General features: G+C 43.9%; 1 pseudogene; it reads right to left on the bottom strand.

Moving 5' to 3' along the window:
* Window positions 1–15,652: 15,652 nt before the first annotated feature.
* Window positions 15,653–15,771, bottom strand: LOC134946808 (5S ribosomal RNA; annotated as a pseudogene).
* Window positions 15,772–16,066: the final 295 nt, after the last annotated feature.

Raw genomic sequence — 16,066 nt, 5'->3', positions numbered from 1 at the left:
CCATCCGCCACCTCATCAGGAGCATGCCTAGGCGTTGTAGGGAGGTCATACAGGCACGTGGAGGCCACACACACTACTCAGCCTCATTTTGACTTGTTTTAAGGACATTCCATCAAAGTTGGATCAGCCTGTAGTGTGTTTTTCCACTCTGATTTTGAGTGTGACTCCAAATCCAGACCTCCATGGGTTAATAAATTTGATTTCCATTGATAATTTTTGTGTGATTTTGTTGTCAGCAGATTCAACTATGTAAAGAACAAAGTATTTAATAAGAATATTTCATTCATTCAGATCTAGGATGTGTTATTTTAGTGTTCCCTTTATTTTTTTGAGCAGTGTCTATATATATATATATATATATATATATATATACACACACACACACATATACTGTACTCCTGCCCGGCCTTCCCCCTCGTATTGCCCACTTGCCTCAGCCCCACAGTGGGAGATGGGAGATGAGATGATTTTGTTGCCGGCTGTCTTCTCCCCTCTTCTCTGCAGATGGTGCATGCCGCTGTCCGTTTGCTGTACAGCTCTGGAAGGCGCTTGAAAGGCAGCTGGGCAGGGCAGGCGGATTCACAGTAGATGCTGCCAGGCTGTCAGGCAGAGGGAGGCTTAGTCGGGCGGACAGGGAGAGGGATGCTCTGGCGGGCAGTTGCTCAGAGGGATGCGCAGGCAGTGATGGGTGCTGACGTGCAGCAGGGCGGGACTGTGACTGCGCTTTTAACATGACAGCGCGATGCGCAGCTACATACCTTGAGTATTTAATGTGCCGGCTGGCTCTGACTATGAGAGGCGATCGCGGCGGGTGGGAGTAGAGGAGCAGCTGATCGAGGGAGCCAAGCACTGTTCTTGGCGCCCCCTCAAACCCAGTGCCCGGGCACTTGACCCCTTAGCCCCCCCCCTGGTTACGGCCATGCCTTATGCCTTCTCCCTTCTCCAGGTTAATACATCTGCCCCAATGATCCCTATGGATACATGCATATTAAATAAGATTTCTCGTGGCCACTTACAGTATATGGAAGGTCTTGTAAAATACAATACATGAACAATTCCTGAGAAATATCAGTGTCTTTTCTTCAACAAGTAGATCTTATTAACTTTGGGACTCATTTACATGTGGATGTAAGTCATTTTCATGACATGCCTCTCAGATGTAGCAGTACACGTCCGCGCTTATAGGTGTTACTCTCACAATCTCCCTGAAATGCTTTTTCAAAAGTAGGCAAGTATGATGCAGGGCATTATAGTAATACACTCAGATAAGGCTGGTCAACAAGATGGAGATTACACCTGAAAAACTGACAGTAAATTCACCAGAGGAATTGCAAAAGGATAAAACAGAAAAACCGAACTACAGTAAAGTCATCGGGGTATATTTACTAAAATTCGATTTTGGGAAGGACTTTATGAATCTTCCAAATTGATTGAAATCGATTCCCTTTGGTGTTTCTAAACTTTTTGAAATTTGCCTTATTTGCTAAAAATTTATTTAGCATTTAATTTTCAAATTGAATTCGATGTGAATTCATGTTTGTAAGGGATTTAGAATTGAATTTATGAAATCTTTTCCTAACTCGAACCGCAAATCCTCATTGAAATCCCCAGCACTATTGAATGTAAAATTTAATAGAACACCCTCATTGCTTCCTATTGGTCCAAATGTATCACAGACACACAAATTAAAGGGGACTTTCTCTCTTTACACTGTTTTATACATGAAAACATACAGTAATTGATGGGGGGGTTTTGCGTGATTATGCGATTGACGGCAGCAGAGCACAATGTCAAACTTTTTTGCTAAATTTTATAAAAATATGCATTTTTTATATTTTTTTATTAAAAACAAAGATTCATTCTTTCATGGATTGGGTGGAAACATGTGCCTCTTTATTAGATGCTTTATCAACACATACTGGTATCTTACTCAACAACCAACCATTTGACATTTGACCAACATTTTTGACAGACAGGGATGAATTGCTGAGGATGTAGCCATCATGGGCTGAATCAGGATAGCCAGTTATTTCACTCATATTTTTTGTTAATTTCAATATATTTGTCTGCAAAATTGCCCAATATTGGGCTCTGGTGCTAACTATTGAATAAGAAAAAAATATTTTCATATCCATAAGTATAAATATGTGCTCTATTCAACACATGACACTACTGATGGTGCTAAGATTGATCCTCCAGGGTTTTCTCAGTCAGGTGGTATTTTGCATTGTGTAGGTAGGTGCACAACATACCATAGCCTTGGGCATCCATGTTTGCTACTTCTACACTGCCCTATGTGTTTTTGTGTACTAAAAAAGTAATCGCTATCAATTTCCTATCTTTACAATGGGTTTAGAAGCCAAAATTGAATGTCCAAGATGATTTTAAACATTTGGAGATTTGAGGTTCGATTTGAGGTTTGATTTTGATGTCAACTTCAAATTGATCTTTAGTAAATTTGGGGACTTCATGTTGGTCTATGGGAAAACATCAGTGTTTTTTCAAAAATCTGCCTTTAGAATCGATTTGACATTCAATTTGGACATATGTAAATCTATTCAACCCAAAATGAATGGAAATTGAAATAAAACTGAATACCAAATCCCTTGAATAACCAAATTCGAACTTTAGTAAATTTTGCCCCAGCACCACTGGTGTATTTATAATGGGTGCAGTGTGTCGGGTTCAGGGGGCCCACACCGCACACCCTGCACCCATTATTTTTAATACTTACCCTCCGGAGTCCCGCAGCGCAGAAACAGAAAACACTGCGAAAATGGTGTGCGCCATTTTCCCAGTATTTCATGCATGCGCAGTAGAAAAATCACTGGGAAAATGACCGCTGCGCCATTTTCCTGGAGTTCTGCACATGCGCTGTATACTCTGGGACAGTGCTAGGGTCCCTAGGGAACCGAGTGTCTACACAGCGCTGTCGGCTAGAGAGAAGGGGGCCCAGACAGAGCCTACACACGGGCCTCCTCCTCTCTAGAAATTCCCATGCCCAGGACCCTACAGCAACTGACCCCAGGGGATAAGATGGAGATAAGGCAATGATGGAGTATCCAGGAGCAGCTTAGATAGCCACCTATCGACTGCTGTGCTGTGAGTGGTCTGCTATACTCAGCTGGTGGCACAAATGGGTCAGTGCCAAAGTATTTGGTGCCACTATATTGGCCTCTGATTGGACCTGGTGAGTGGGAGCCCAGTGAAAGGAAGAAAAGAGGGGACCCATGACCATCCAGACCAGGTAAGAGAGGGCTGCTGTCTGGTGGCTTGTGAGACTTATGGTGAAACTGGTCATACGTCCATACTACTGAATTAACAGTGAGGTCTGTACATTGGTTCAACATGAGAGGCAATCTAGATTCTTAGCATACACTATCATCAAGTCCTTCATTGAGATAGATTGGTTGAGATGCAGTGCTTGAACACTTTGTTACATACATAAACATCACCTTTGTACAGTATGCTAATGCAAAAAAAGTAGTTAAAATAACATACACCTACAGGGCAATGTAAGTGCATTATTAGAGATGAAAGGATTTGAGAAGTTCATTAAGCAAGGAGGAGTATAGTGAGAAGGAGGAACAACTTGAGGTATAATTACAGAAGGCACAGTTGGACAGTCAGGAATTGTACCAGGAGAGAATGGTGCCAAGAAAACTAATGTGGTGAAGGCCAGAGTAGAGAGCGGTTCATAGTGTTGAAAGTGACAAAGGTGTCGAGGATGATGAACAAGGAGAATTACTCTTAGACCTGGCAGGGAGAACATCATTGAGAGGACTGTATATGTCTGCAATATAAAAACGGACTAAATAAATAAATGGCCCTCTAAGAGGAGAAGGATAGAGAGGGGTCAGAGGTTATTACCTGGAAGGCCAGAGAGAGCGCTGCAGGAGAAGTGGTGAGAAAAGGGTTGAAATTCTTCATGTTTGAGGGACGTTCCTGGACAGTGATGGGAAAGTAATGGGTTGGCTAAAGAAGCACAGAGACGTATGGGAGTGTCAGCGTAAGCGCTTGTATCCAAAGATACTGAACTGCTCACATAGGAGGCCATAATCAGATGGAGAAGTTGCACCTGTTATAGGCAGGTGCAAGTTTCCATGCTGAGACTGACTTTGCATCTAAAGATCCACCAATCAGCATTTTAGTATTTTTGTATGCGTCTTTATGATGACAGTGGTCCTTGTATACGTGTATGCACAGATATCCCCCAGGGAAGGGTATTGTAGCGGTATTAGAACAAATATGCTGATGCAACTGTGGCATAAGATGCAGATTCATTATATAAAGTTTAAAAAAATACTCAACTGTACAGTAGCAGCGTGGACTTTCATATTCTCAGATGAAAGGGTAATTTATTTACTCTATTTTGAGGTTACTGGTGAAAACATTAAACCAATCAGGTTTAATGTGTCATAATGTGTGTAGTCATATCCCTAATCCACCCCTGGATAAACTTATAAGAAAAATCATATATGTATGAAAAAAATCCTAAAACATTGCATTGCCTACAGTATATTAAAGACTAGCCATCAGACGCATGAAATAGAACATACTGTGAAACATAACATGCCGTGTAGTGATTACCTGAGAGTTATACTGGTACATGAAATCTGTATTATTAGTTCCTGCACAGATCTTACACAGCAGGACTTTAGTACCAAGCTTATTGAGAAGCTGTGTAAGTGTAAATTGTATAATAAAAATCGGGTTGCCTCAGTAGGACAATGAGGCAGGGGGCATTATCCATCTGTGATGTTTTGACAACAAATATTACCTGCAGTTCAGTCTAAGCAGAGTGTATTGACTTTTTCATTGACAACTAGAAATGTGCGCAGACCCCCTGTGTTTTGGTTTAGGCCACAGGTTCTCAAACTCGGTCCTCAGGACCCCACACGGTGCATGTTTTGCAGGTGTCCTCACAGAATCACAAGTGAAATAATTAGCTCCACCTGTGGACCTTTTAAAATGTGTCAGTGAGTAATTAATACACCTGTGCACTTGCTGGGTTACCTGCAAAACATGCACTGTGTGGGGTCCTGAGGACCGAGTTTGAGAACCACTGGTTTAGGCAAAACCACTCTCAAGTGTTTTGGTTCGAATTTCAGTTTGGTTTAAAATCATTTTTTTAAAAATTATAATCTTTGATAAAATATGGATAAAACAGCTAAAATCATGTAATTTTTGCAATCTAACACATTTAAAATCCAAATTCCAAACCGAGGGAAATTTAAACCGGGACCCAGTTTGGATTGGATCTCCTCAGGAGATCCAGACCGAGTTTTGGTTCGGTACGGATTCGTAAAATATGTGTGGGTTCGGATTTCTGGAGAACCGCACTTCTCTATTGATAACAAGTGGCTTTGAATTTAGAATGAACCTCACACCAGCACTAGTGAACAATTACATATAAAAGACTTCTGCGTCACCACTTTAAATACCCACCAGCCTTTGAGTTGGTAATCTTTATCAGACATTTGATGTTACAGGTCTAATTTATTTTCTCAAAATTTTCGCATGTCGCAGCCTCATTACAGCACTGTCTGTACGTACCCAGGCATTCAGTTATTCACATTTATATTGTTACAGAGAATATCATTAAGGCTTGGCATTTATTGCCAGAGTTCTAATGCTTGTTAAAGGAGAGCTATCTATATAATGGGTAACAGTTTAGAATAATTATCGAGGACACTTTCCAGCCTGGAAGTAGTAACTCAGAACATTATGCACTGTACAGACTCCGTGTACTCTATTTAACTACAATCCCAATTTTAATGTTTACAAAAATAGGCTATCTTTTTTTTTTTTTTTTTTTTTTAGCCTACAAAAGCTCATGTTCAGTAACTAATGTATTTTATAAAGCCCACAGACCAAAGCTGGGTACACACTATACCAGGCATTCCCAACCACGGTCCTCAAGGCACACCAACAGTGCAGGTTTTAGTGATATCCAGGCTTCAGCACAAATGGTTAATTCAAAATAACTGAGCTACTAATTAAGTCATCTGTGCTGCAGCCTGGATATCACTAAAACCTGCACTGTTATAGGCCCTACACACTGGCCGATTTTCTGAAAGATATGAACGATCTCGTTCATAAATGAACGAGAACTCGTTCATATCTTTCAGTGTGGAGACTCCAGCGATGAACGATGCGCGTCCCCGCGCTCGTTCATCGCTGGTCTCCCGTCGGCTGTGCATGCAGGCCAATATGGACGATCTCGTCCATATTTGCCTGCACTTCAATGCAGCCGTGTGACGGGGGGAGTGAAGAAACTTCACTCCCCCCGTCACTGCCCCCCCCCCGCCGCCGGGTCGCTCGTCGGCCGTATCCGCCGTCGGGCAGCTCGGCGGTGGGTCGGCCAGTGAGTAGGGCCCCTTAGTGTGCCTTGAGGACCGTGGTTGGGAATGCCTGCACTATACAATCTATCATCCAATATACAATATTGTTGTGACGCGTATCAGAAATAATATATCATGCATATTATATAGTGTATACCTCCAATCTGTCGTTCCCTGTCGCTGGGCATAGAATCATCCCTTTGGATGTCCTGCATGTCCAATGGGATGATTCCACGGTGGGTCAATGCAGTGTAGTTATATGCAGTATGTAATGATACATTGTGCCAGCGTACAGAGGAATATTCATCGTGTACAGCCTATGTGATGTGTTGTTACATCGAATCACTCATTTGTGCATTTGCGGTTGCAAGCAGCGTCTGAGTTGGCATCCACTCCTGCGATAAGCCCATGACACTCCCATAATACGCCAAAAATATTAAATATCCTTGTCTGTCTGATTAGCCACCACTCCTGGTCACCGCCCTGGAATGCCCAATACAATGCAATGCGGCTCAATCGGTACTGCGACTCCTGTAAGCAGACACTGTGGACTCATGCATTGTGTGACATTTTTTAGAGATTTAGATGCACGTGTGGTTGCAAAAATGGCAAATGTCTGTGAACATCAGCAATGGATGTGACCCAGAATCTGCCCACAACTGTAAACTACACTGTTACAATGCTTTACTGCGCAGAAGGATCTTGTTCAAATGTGCTGTTGTGAGATAAAGCAGCAGGGCCAGTGCTGTAGCCGCAGGGGCAAGGAGGGGAGGGGGGGGGGGGGGGGTTCTGAGAAAGTGCAGGGCGGTCTGGAGAGTGTTTGCTGGGGTTTGAGAAAGGAGGAGCCGCTGCTTACTGTAAATATTTGAGATAAAGCTGGAGGGCAGTAATACATTACTGTTAAGTATATGATATAAAGCTGGAGGGCAGTGAGATAAGGGTTGGTTCTAGACTTTGTGGCACCCAGGGCAAAAGTTTCCTTTGGCAGTGCACAAAAATATAGGGGTGTAGCTTTATGGAGAACATAATTTTACCAATTGACATTATACCACACAGTAGTGTTTATCAGTCACATTATACCACACAGTAGTACCCCTTATACACATTACACCATGTTAGAGCCCCTACAACACATTACACCACAGTAGAGCAGAGCCCCTTATATACATTATGCCATGTAGAGCCCCTTACACACATTACACCAGGTAGAGCCCCTTTTATACACATTATTATTTATTTATTTATTAACAGTTTCTTATATAGCGCAGCATATTCCGTTGCGCTTTACAATTAGAATAACAGTAATAGAACAAAACTGGGTAAAAACAGACAGACATAGAGGTAGGAATGCCAGGTAAAGCCTCTTACACACATTATCCCAGGTAGAGTCTCTTACACATGTTGCGCCAGGTGGAGCCCCTTATACATGTTACACCAAGTAGAGCCCCTTATATACATTACACTAGGTAGAGCCCCTTATACATGTTACACCAGGTAGAGCCACGTTTTTACACGTTACGCCAGGTAGAGCACCTTATACATGTTAAGCCAGGTAGAGCCCTTTATACATGTTATGCCAGGTAGAGCCACTTATATACATGTTATGTCAGGTAGAGACCCTTTTATACACGGTACTCCAGGTAGAGCCAGGGCCAGATTAACCCTTGGGGGTGCCCGGGGTACTTTAAGACAGGGGGGCCCTGGTGGAGCAGGGGTGTATAATAGATTGTGCGTATATGACTGGTGTCACCTGTGTTGAACTATTTAATTGATAAGAAAGTGTTTCAACACAGGTGATTGCAATCATAAATTAAGAGGGAAGTCCAGTTAGAGAGCATTTGTCCCTCCTGTAATGGGTCATGGTGGGATGTATGGATTCTGTATATTAAATTTAAACCAATGGTGTATATAACTAATAGTTTAATAATGCCTGAGTACTGTTTATATCTCCACCTAATTGTAGTACAATGAAGGCAACTTGAACAACCTTAAAATGCACATAGCACATCTATAATTTATCTTGTCACGTGCAAGAATAGCAGTATCCTCTGTGCTAACTTGCACACTGGGACAGGAGAAAAGGATTAATTTGGTGCTGCACAGGACTAAAATTAATCTTTTTGTAAAGGGCTCTTTATGAAATTTGTCCCTTGTGACCAACAGTGCATTTACATAAGAGATGCCTGTAAACGGTATTCAAGGAGTTTGTTGTGGTTGGTGGTGCACCCAGAGTCAATAGTACATAGTAATGTTTAAGGAGGGAAAGAGAGACTCTGTGTTGGGGCACGCTTAAATAAAACTTAACTTTTAATTAGAATAGGATAAAAATGTAGTACCTTGACAGACACACATATATGTATAGTCCTAAAAGAGAAGGACAAAAAAGAATCTGGACCTCTCTCTACTATTATCATAGGAATCTGAGAGTAGATTCTGAAAGAATTTTAATGGTTAAAGATAAAAATGAGAATAATGGTTAAAGATAAAAATGAGAATAAACATTCTTAATTGATGTAATAAATGAGGTGACAGTGACACCTAAGATGAAAATATCAAAATTGGTTTCTACATCAAAAGAGAAAAAGATTTCTGATATAAGTCACAATGGCATAAGATATGACAACAATTTTTAGTAGACTTAGAAGTATAGGTCTATTGACCAATGCCAATTGTGATGAATTTATCCTGGTATCCTAGTAGAAGGTAAATTGCTAATTCTAGCTTTCTCATCAGCGATCAGCGTATCGGATAATGAATGTGAAATGTGTGCAAACCTGAAATCAGATGCACAATAGAGTCAATTATAGCTCCAACACTTCGGTTTTACATACACGGATAAGGATCTGTGGATATTCACAGGTAAGTAATATATTTAATATATTTAATAGAGATGAGCGGGTTCGGTTCCTCGGAATCCGAACCCGCCCGAACTTCATGTTTTTTTTCACGGGTCCGAGCGACTCGGATCTTCCCGCCTTGCTCGGTTAACCCGAGCGCGCCCGAACGTCATCATGACGCTGTCGGATTCTCGCGAGACTCGGATTCTATATAAGGAGCCGCGCGTCGCCGCCATTTTCACACGTGCATTGAGATTGATAGGGAGAGGACGTGGCTGGCGTCCTCTCCATTTAGATTAGAAGAGAGAGAGTGAGATTGATTTGAGACAGAGACACTTGATTTACTGGAGCTTAGGAGTACTGTAGAGAGTGCAGAGTTTAGTAGTGACTGACCACAGTGACCACCAGACAGTGCAGTTTTATTTAATATAATCCGTTCTCTGCCTGAAAAAAACGATACACAGTGACTCAGTCACATACCATATCTGTGTGCACTGCTCAGCCCAGTGTGCTGCATCATCTATGTATATATCTGACTGTGCTCACACAGCTTATAATTGTGGGGGAGACTGGGGAGCAGTGCCAGTTATAGGTTATAGCAGGAGCCAGGAGTACATATTATTAAAATTAAACAGTGCACACTTTTGCTGCAGGAGTGCCACTGCCAGTGTGACTGACCAGTGAACTGACCACACTGACCACCAGTATAGTTAGTAGTATACTATATTGTGATTGCCTGAAAAAGTTAAACACTCGTCGTGTGACTTGTGTGGTGTTTTTTTTTTTATTCTATAAAAAACTCATTCTGCTGACAGACAGTGTCCAGCAGGTCCGTCATTATATAATATATACCTGTCCGGCTGCAGTAGTGATATATATATATTTTTTATATCATTATTTATCATCCAGTCGCAGCAGACACAGTACGGTAGTTCACGGCTGTAGCTACCTCTGTGTCGGCACTCGGCAGTCCATCCATAATTGTATACCACCTACCCGTGGTTTTTTTTTTCTTTCTTCTTTATACATACATACTACATCTCTTTATCAACCAGTCTATATTAGCAGCAGACACAGTACAGTAGTCCACGGCTGTAGTTACCTCTGTGTCGGCACTCGGCAGTCCATCCATAATTGTATACCACCTACCCGTGGTTTTTTTTTCTTTCTTCTTTATACATACATACTACATCTCTTTATCAACCAGTCTATATTAGCAGCAGACACAGTACAGTACGGTAGTCCACGGCTGTAGCTACCTCTGTGTCGGCACTCGGCAGTCCGTCCATAATTGTATACCACCTACCCGTGGTTTTTTTTTCTTTCTTCTTTATACATACTACATCTCATTATCATCCAGTCTATATTAGCAGCAGACACAGTACAGTACGGTAGTCCACGGCTGTAGCTACCTCTGTGTCGGCACTCGGCAGTCCGTCCATAATTGTATACCACCTACCCGTGGTTTTTTTTTTCTTTCTTCTTTATACATACTACATCTCATTATCAACCAGTCTATATTAGCAGCAGACACAGTACGGTAGTCCACGGCTGTAGCTACCTCTGTGTCGGCACTCGGCAGTCCGTCCATAATTGTATACCACCTACCCGTGGTTTTTTTTTTCTTTCTTCTTTATACATACTACATCTCATTATCAACCAGTCTATATTAGCAGCAGACACAGTACGGTAGTCCACGGCTGTAGCTACCTCTGTGTCGGCACTCGGCAGTCCATCCATAATTGTATACCACCTACCCGTGGCTTTTTTTTCTTTCTTCTTTATACATACATACTACATCTCATTATCATCCAGTCTATATTAGCAGCAGACACAGTACAGTACAATAGTCCACGGCTGTAGCTACCTCTGTGTCGGCACTCGGCAGTCCATCCATAATTGTATACTAGTATCCATCCATCTCCATTGTTTACCTGAGGTGCCTTTTAGTTGTGCCTATTAAAATACTTTAGAACAAAAATGTTGAGGTTCCAAAATTAGGGAAAGATCAAGATCCACTTCCACCTCGTGCTGAAGCTGCTGCCACTAGTCATGGCCGAGACGATGAAATGCCAGCAACGTCGTCTGCCAAGGCCGATGCCCAATGTCATAGTACAGAGCATGTCAAATCCAAAACACCAAATATCAGTAAAAAAAGGACTCCAAAACCTAAAATAAAATTGTCGGAGGAGAAGCGTAAACTTGCCAATATGCCATTTACCACACGGAGTGGCAAGGAACGGCTGAGGCCCTGGCCTATGTTCATGGCTAGTGGTTCAGCTTCACATGAGGATGGAAGCACTCAGCCTCTCGCTAGAAAACTGAAAAGACTCAAGCTGGCAAAAGCACCGCAAAGAACTGTGCGCTCTTCGAAATCCCAAATCCACAAGGAGAGTCCAATTGTGTCGGTTGCGATGCCTGACCTTCCCAACACTGGACGTGAAGAGCATGCGCCTTCCACCATTTGCACGCCCCCTGCAAGTGCTGGAAGGAGCACCCGCAGTCCAGTTCCTGATAGTCAGATTGAAGATGTCAGTGTTGAAGTACACCAGGATGAGGAGGATATGGGTGTTGGTGGCGCTGGGGAGGAAATTGACCAGGAGGATTCTGATGGTGAGGTGGTTTGTTTAAGTCAGGCACCCGGGGAGACACCTGTTGTCCGTGGGAGGAATATGGCCGTTGACATGCCTGGTAAAAATACCAAAAAAATCAGCTCTTCGGTGTGGAAGTATTTCACCAGAAATGCGGACAACATTTGTCAAGCCGTGTGTTCCCTTTGTCAAGCTGTAATAAGTAGGGGTAAGGACGTTAACCACCTCGGAACATCCTCCCTTATACGTCACCTGCAGCGCATTCATAATAAGTCAGTGACAAGTTCAAAAACTTTGGGCGACAGCGGAAGCAGTCCACTGAGCAGTAAATCCCTTCCTCTTGTAACCAAGCTCACGCAAACCACCCCACCAACTCCCTCAGTGTCAATTTCCTCCTTCCCCAGGAATGCCAATAGTCCTGCAGGCCATGTCACTGGCAATTCTGACGAGTCCTCTCCTGCCTGGGATTCCTCCGATGCATCCTTGCGTGTAACGCCTACTGCTGCTGGCGCTGCTGTTGTTGCTGCTGGGAGTCGATGGTCATCCCAGAGGGGAAGTCGTAAGCCTACTTGTACTACTTCCAGTAAGCAATTGACTGTCCAACAGTCCTTTGCGAGGAAGATGAAATATCACAGCAGTCATCCTGCTGCAAAGCGGATAACTGAGGCCTTGACAACTATGTTGGTGTTAGACGTGCGTCCGGTATCCGCCGTTAGTTCACAGGGAACTAGACAATTTATTGAGGCAGTGTGCCCCCGTTACCAAATACCATCTAGGTTCCACTTCTGTAGGCAGGCGATACCGAGAATGTACACGGACGTCAGAAAAAGACTCACCAGTGTCCTAAAAAATGCAGTTGTACCCAATGTCCACTTAACCACGGACATGTGGACAAGTGGAGCAGGGCAGGGTCAGGACTATATGACTGTGACAGCCCACTGGGTAGATGTATGGACTCCCGCCGCAAGAACAGCAGCGGCGGCACCAGTAGCAGCATCTCGCAAACGCCAACTCTTTCCTAGGCAGGCTACGCTTTGTATCACTCACCGCTTTCCAGAATACGCACACAGCTAAAAACCTCTTACGGCAACTGAGGAAGATCATCGCAGAATGGCTTACCCCAATTGGACTCTCCTGTGGATTTGTGGCATCGGACAACGCCAGCAATATTGTGTGTGCATTAAATATGGGCAAATTCCAGCACGTCCCATGTTTTGCACATACCTTGAATTTGGTGGTGCAGAATTTTTTTAAAAACGACAGGGGCGTGCAAGAGATGCTGTCGGTGGCCAGAAGAATTGCGGGACACTTTCGGCGTACAGGCACCACGTACAGAAGAATGGAGCACCACCAAAAACTACTGAACCTGCCCTGCCATCATCTGAAGCAAGAAGTGGTAACGAGGTGGAATTCAACCCTCTATATGCTTCAGAGGTTGGAGGAGCAGCAAAAGGCCATTCAAGCCTATACAATTGAGCACGATATAGGAGGTGGAATGCACCTGTCTCAAGTGCAGTGGAGAATGATTTCAACGTTGTGCAAGGTTCTGATGCCCTTTGAACTTGCCACACGTGAAGTCAGTTCAGACACTGCCAGCCTGAGTCAGGTCATTCCCCTCATCAGGCTTTTGCAGAAGAAGCTGGAGACATTGAAGGAGGAGCTAACACGGAGCGATTCCGCTAGGCATGTGGGACTTGTGGATGGAGCCCTTAATTTGCTTAACAAGGATTCACGGGTGGTCAATCTGTTGAAATCAGAGCACTACATTTTGGCCACCGTGCTCGATCCTAGATTTAAAGCCTACCTTGGATCTCTCTTTCCGGCAGACACAAGTCTGCTGGGGTTGAAAGACCTGCTGGTGAGAAAATTGTCAAGTCAAGCGGAACGCGACCTGTCAACATCTCCTCCTTCACATTCTCCCGCAACTGGGGGTGCGAGGAAAAGGCTCAGAATTCCGAGCCCACCCGCTGGCGGTGATGCAGGGCAGTCTGGAGCGACTGCTGATGCTGACATCTGGTCCGGACTGAAGGACCTGACAACGATTACGGACATGTCGTCTACTGTCACTGCATATGATTCTCTCAACATTGAAAGAATGGTGGAGGATTATATGAGTGACCGCATCCAAGTAGGCACGTCACACAGTCCGTACTTATACTGGCAGGAAAAAGAGGCAATTTGGAGGCCCTTGCACAAACTGGCTTTATTCTACCTAAGTTGCCCTCCCACAAGTGTGTACTCCGAAAGAGTGTTTAGTGCCGCCGCTCACCTTGTCAGCAATCGGCGTACGAGGTTACATCCAGAAAATGTGGAGAAGATGATGTTCATTAAAATGAATTATAATCAATTCCTCCGCGGAGACATTGACCAGCAGCAATTGCCTCCACAAAGTACACAGGGAGCTGAGATGGTGGATTCCAGTGGGGACGAATTGATAATCTGTGAGGAGGGGGATGTACACGGTGATATATCGGAGGATGATGATGAGGTGGACATCTTGCCTCTGTAGAGCCAGTTTGTGCAAGGAGAGATTAATTGCTTCTTTTTTGGGGGGGGTCCAAACCAACCCGTCATATCAGTCACAGTCGTGTGGCAGACCCTGTCACTGAAATGATGGGTTGGTTAAAGTGTGCATGTCCTGTTTATACAACATAAGGGTGGGTGGGAGGGCCCAAGGACAATTCCATCTTGCACCTCTTTTTTCTTTTATTTTTCTTTGCGTCATGTGCTGTTTGGGGAGGGTTTTTTGGAAGGGCCATCCTGCGTGACACTGCAGTGCCACTCCTAGATGGGCCCGGTGTTTGTGTCGGCCACTAGGGTCGCTTATCTTACTCACACAGTCAGCTACCTCATTGCGCCTCTTTTTTTCTTTGCGTCATGTGCTGTTTGGGGAGGGTTTTTTGGAAGGGCCATCCTGCGTGACACTGCAGTGCCACTCCTAGATGGGCCCGGTGTTTGTGTCGGCCACTAGGGTCGCTTATCTTACTCACACAGTCAGCTACCTCATTGCGCCTCTTTTTTTCTTTGCGTCATGTGCTGTTTGGGGAGGGTTTTTTGGAAGGGCCATCCTGCGTGACACTGCAGTGCCACTCCTAGATGGGCCCGGTGTTTGTGTCGGCCACTAGGGTCGCTTATCTTACTCACACAGTCAGCTACCTCATTGCGCCTCTTTTTTTCTTTGCGTCATGTGCTGTTTGGGGAGGGTTTTTTGGAAGGGACATCCTGCGTGACACTGCAGTGCCACTCCTAGATGGGCCCGGTGTTTGTGTCGGCCACTAGGGTCGCTTATCTTACTCACACAGTCAGCTACCTCATTGCGCCTCTTTTTTTCTTTGCGTCATGTGCTGTTTGGGGAGGGTTTTTTGGAAGGGACATCCTGCGTGACACTGCAGTGCCACTCCTAGATGGGCCCGGTGTTTGTGTCGGCCACTAGGGTCGCTTATCTTACTCACACAGCGACCTCGGTGCAAATTTTAGGACTAAAAACAATATTGTGAGGTGTGAGGTGTTCAGAATAGACTGAAAATGAGTGTAAATTATGGTTTTTGAGGTTAATAATACTTTGGGATCAAAATGACCCCCAAATTCTATGATTTAAGCAGTTTTTTAGGGTTTTTTGAAAAAAACACCCGAATCCAAAACACACCCGAATCCGACAAAAAAAATTCGGTGAGGTTTTGCCAAAACGCGGTCGAACCCAAAACACGGCCGCGGAACCGAACCCACAACCAAAACACAAAACCCGAAAAATTTCCGGCGCTCATCTCTAATATTTAACAGGTCTGAGATCAGACAATTAAGAGAGGGAAAAAAGGTATGAAATTCAGTAAGGTCAAAGGTTGCTCCAGCACTTCTGCTTTTCACATTTGGATACAGATATCTATTACTGCACCTGAGATTCCCTAGTAGTCTCCCACCTAGGTACTATTCAGGCTCCTCACTGCTTAGCTTCCAAGATCAGGCGAGATTGGGCGTAACCAGAGAGATATGGCAGTAATATCACATGGATTGTGAATGAGAGAGTGTATGGTTATTGGCACATACCAAAAGAGCACTTCAGCTATCCATTGAAATGCACAGTCTATCTGTTATTGTCGTATTACCGGGAATTTATATGACTGGCATTTTGGATGAGTGAGTACTGAATGAGTGAGGTATAGGAAACAATTAAGTACAGGGCCCGCCCCTTGTTGTCCGCCGCACCATACAATAATGGACAGTGGATAAGAAAGGCGGGTTACCTGTGCTTGTGGAAAATAAGTGTGGAATTACACAGGTATCTTAAAGTTTTCTT

Source organism: Pseudophryne corroboree, chromosome 7 (genome assembly GCF_028390025.1).
Source record: "Pseudophryne corroboree isolate aPseCor3 chromosome 7, aPseCor3.hap2, whole genome shotgun sequence".
NCBI classification, from domain to species: Eukaryota; Metazoa; Chordata; class Amphibia; order Anura; family Myobatrachidae; genus Pseudophryne; species Pseudophryne corroboree.
The sequence above is the reverse complement of the archived record's forward strand: the minus strand, read 5'-3'. Positions and strand labels throughout refer to the sequence as shown.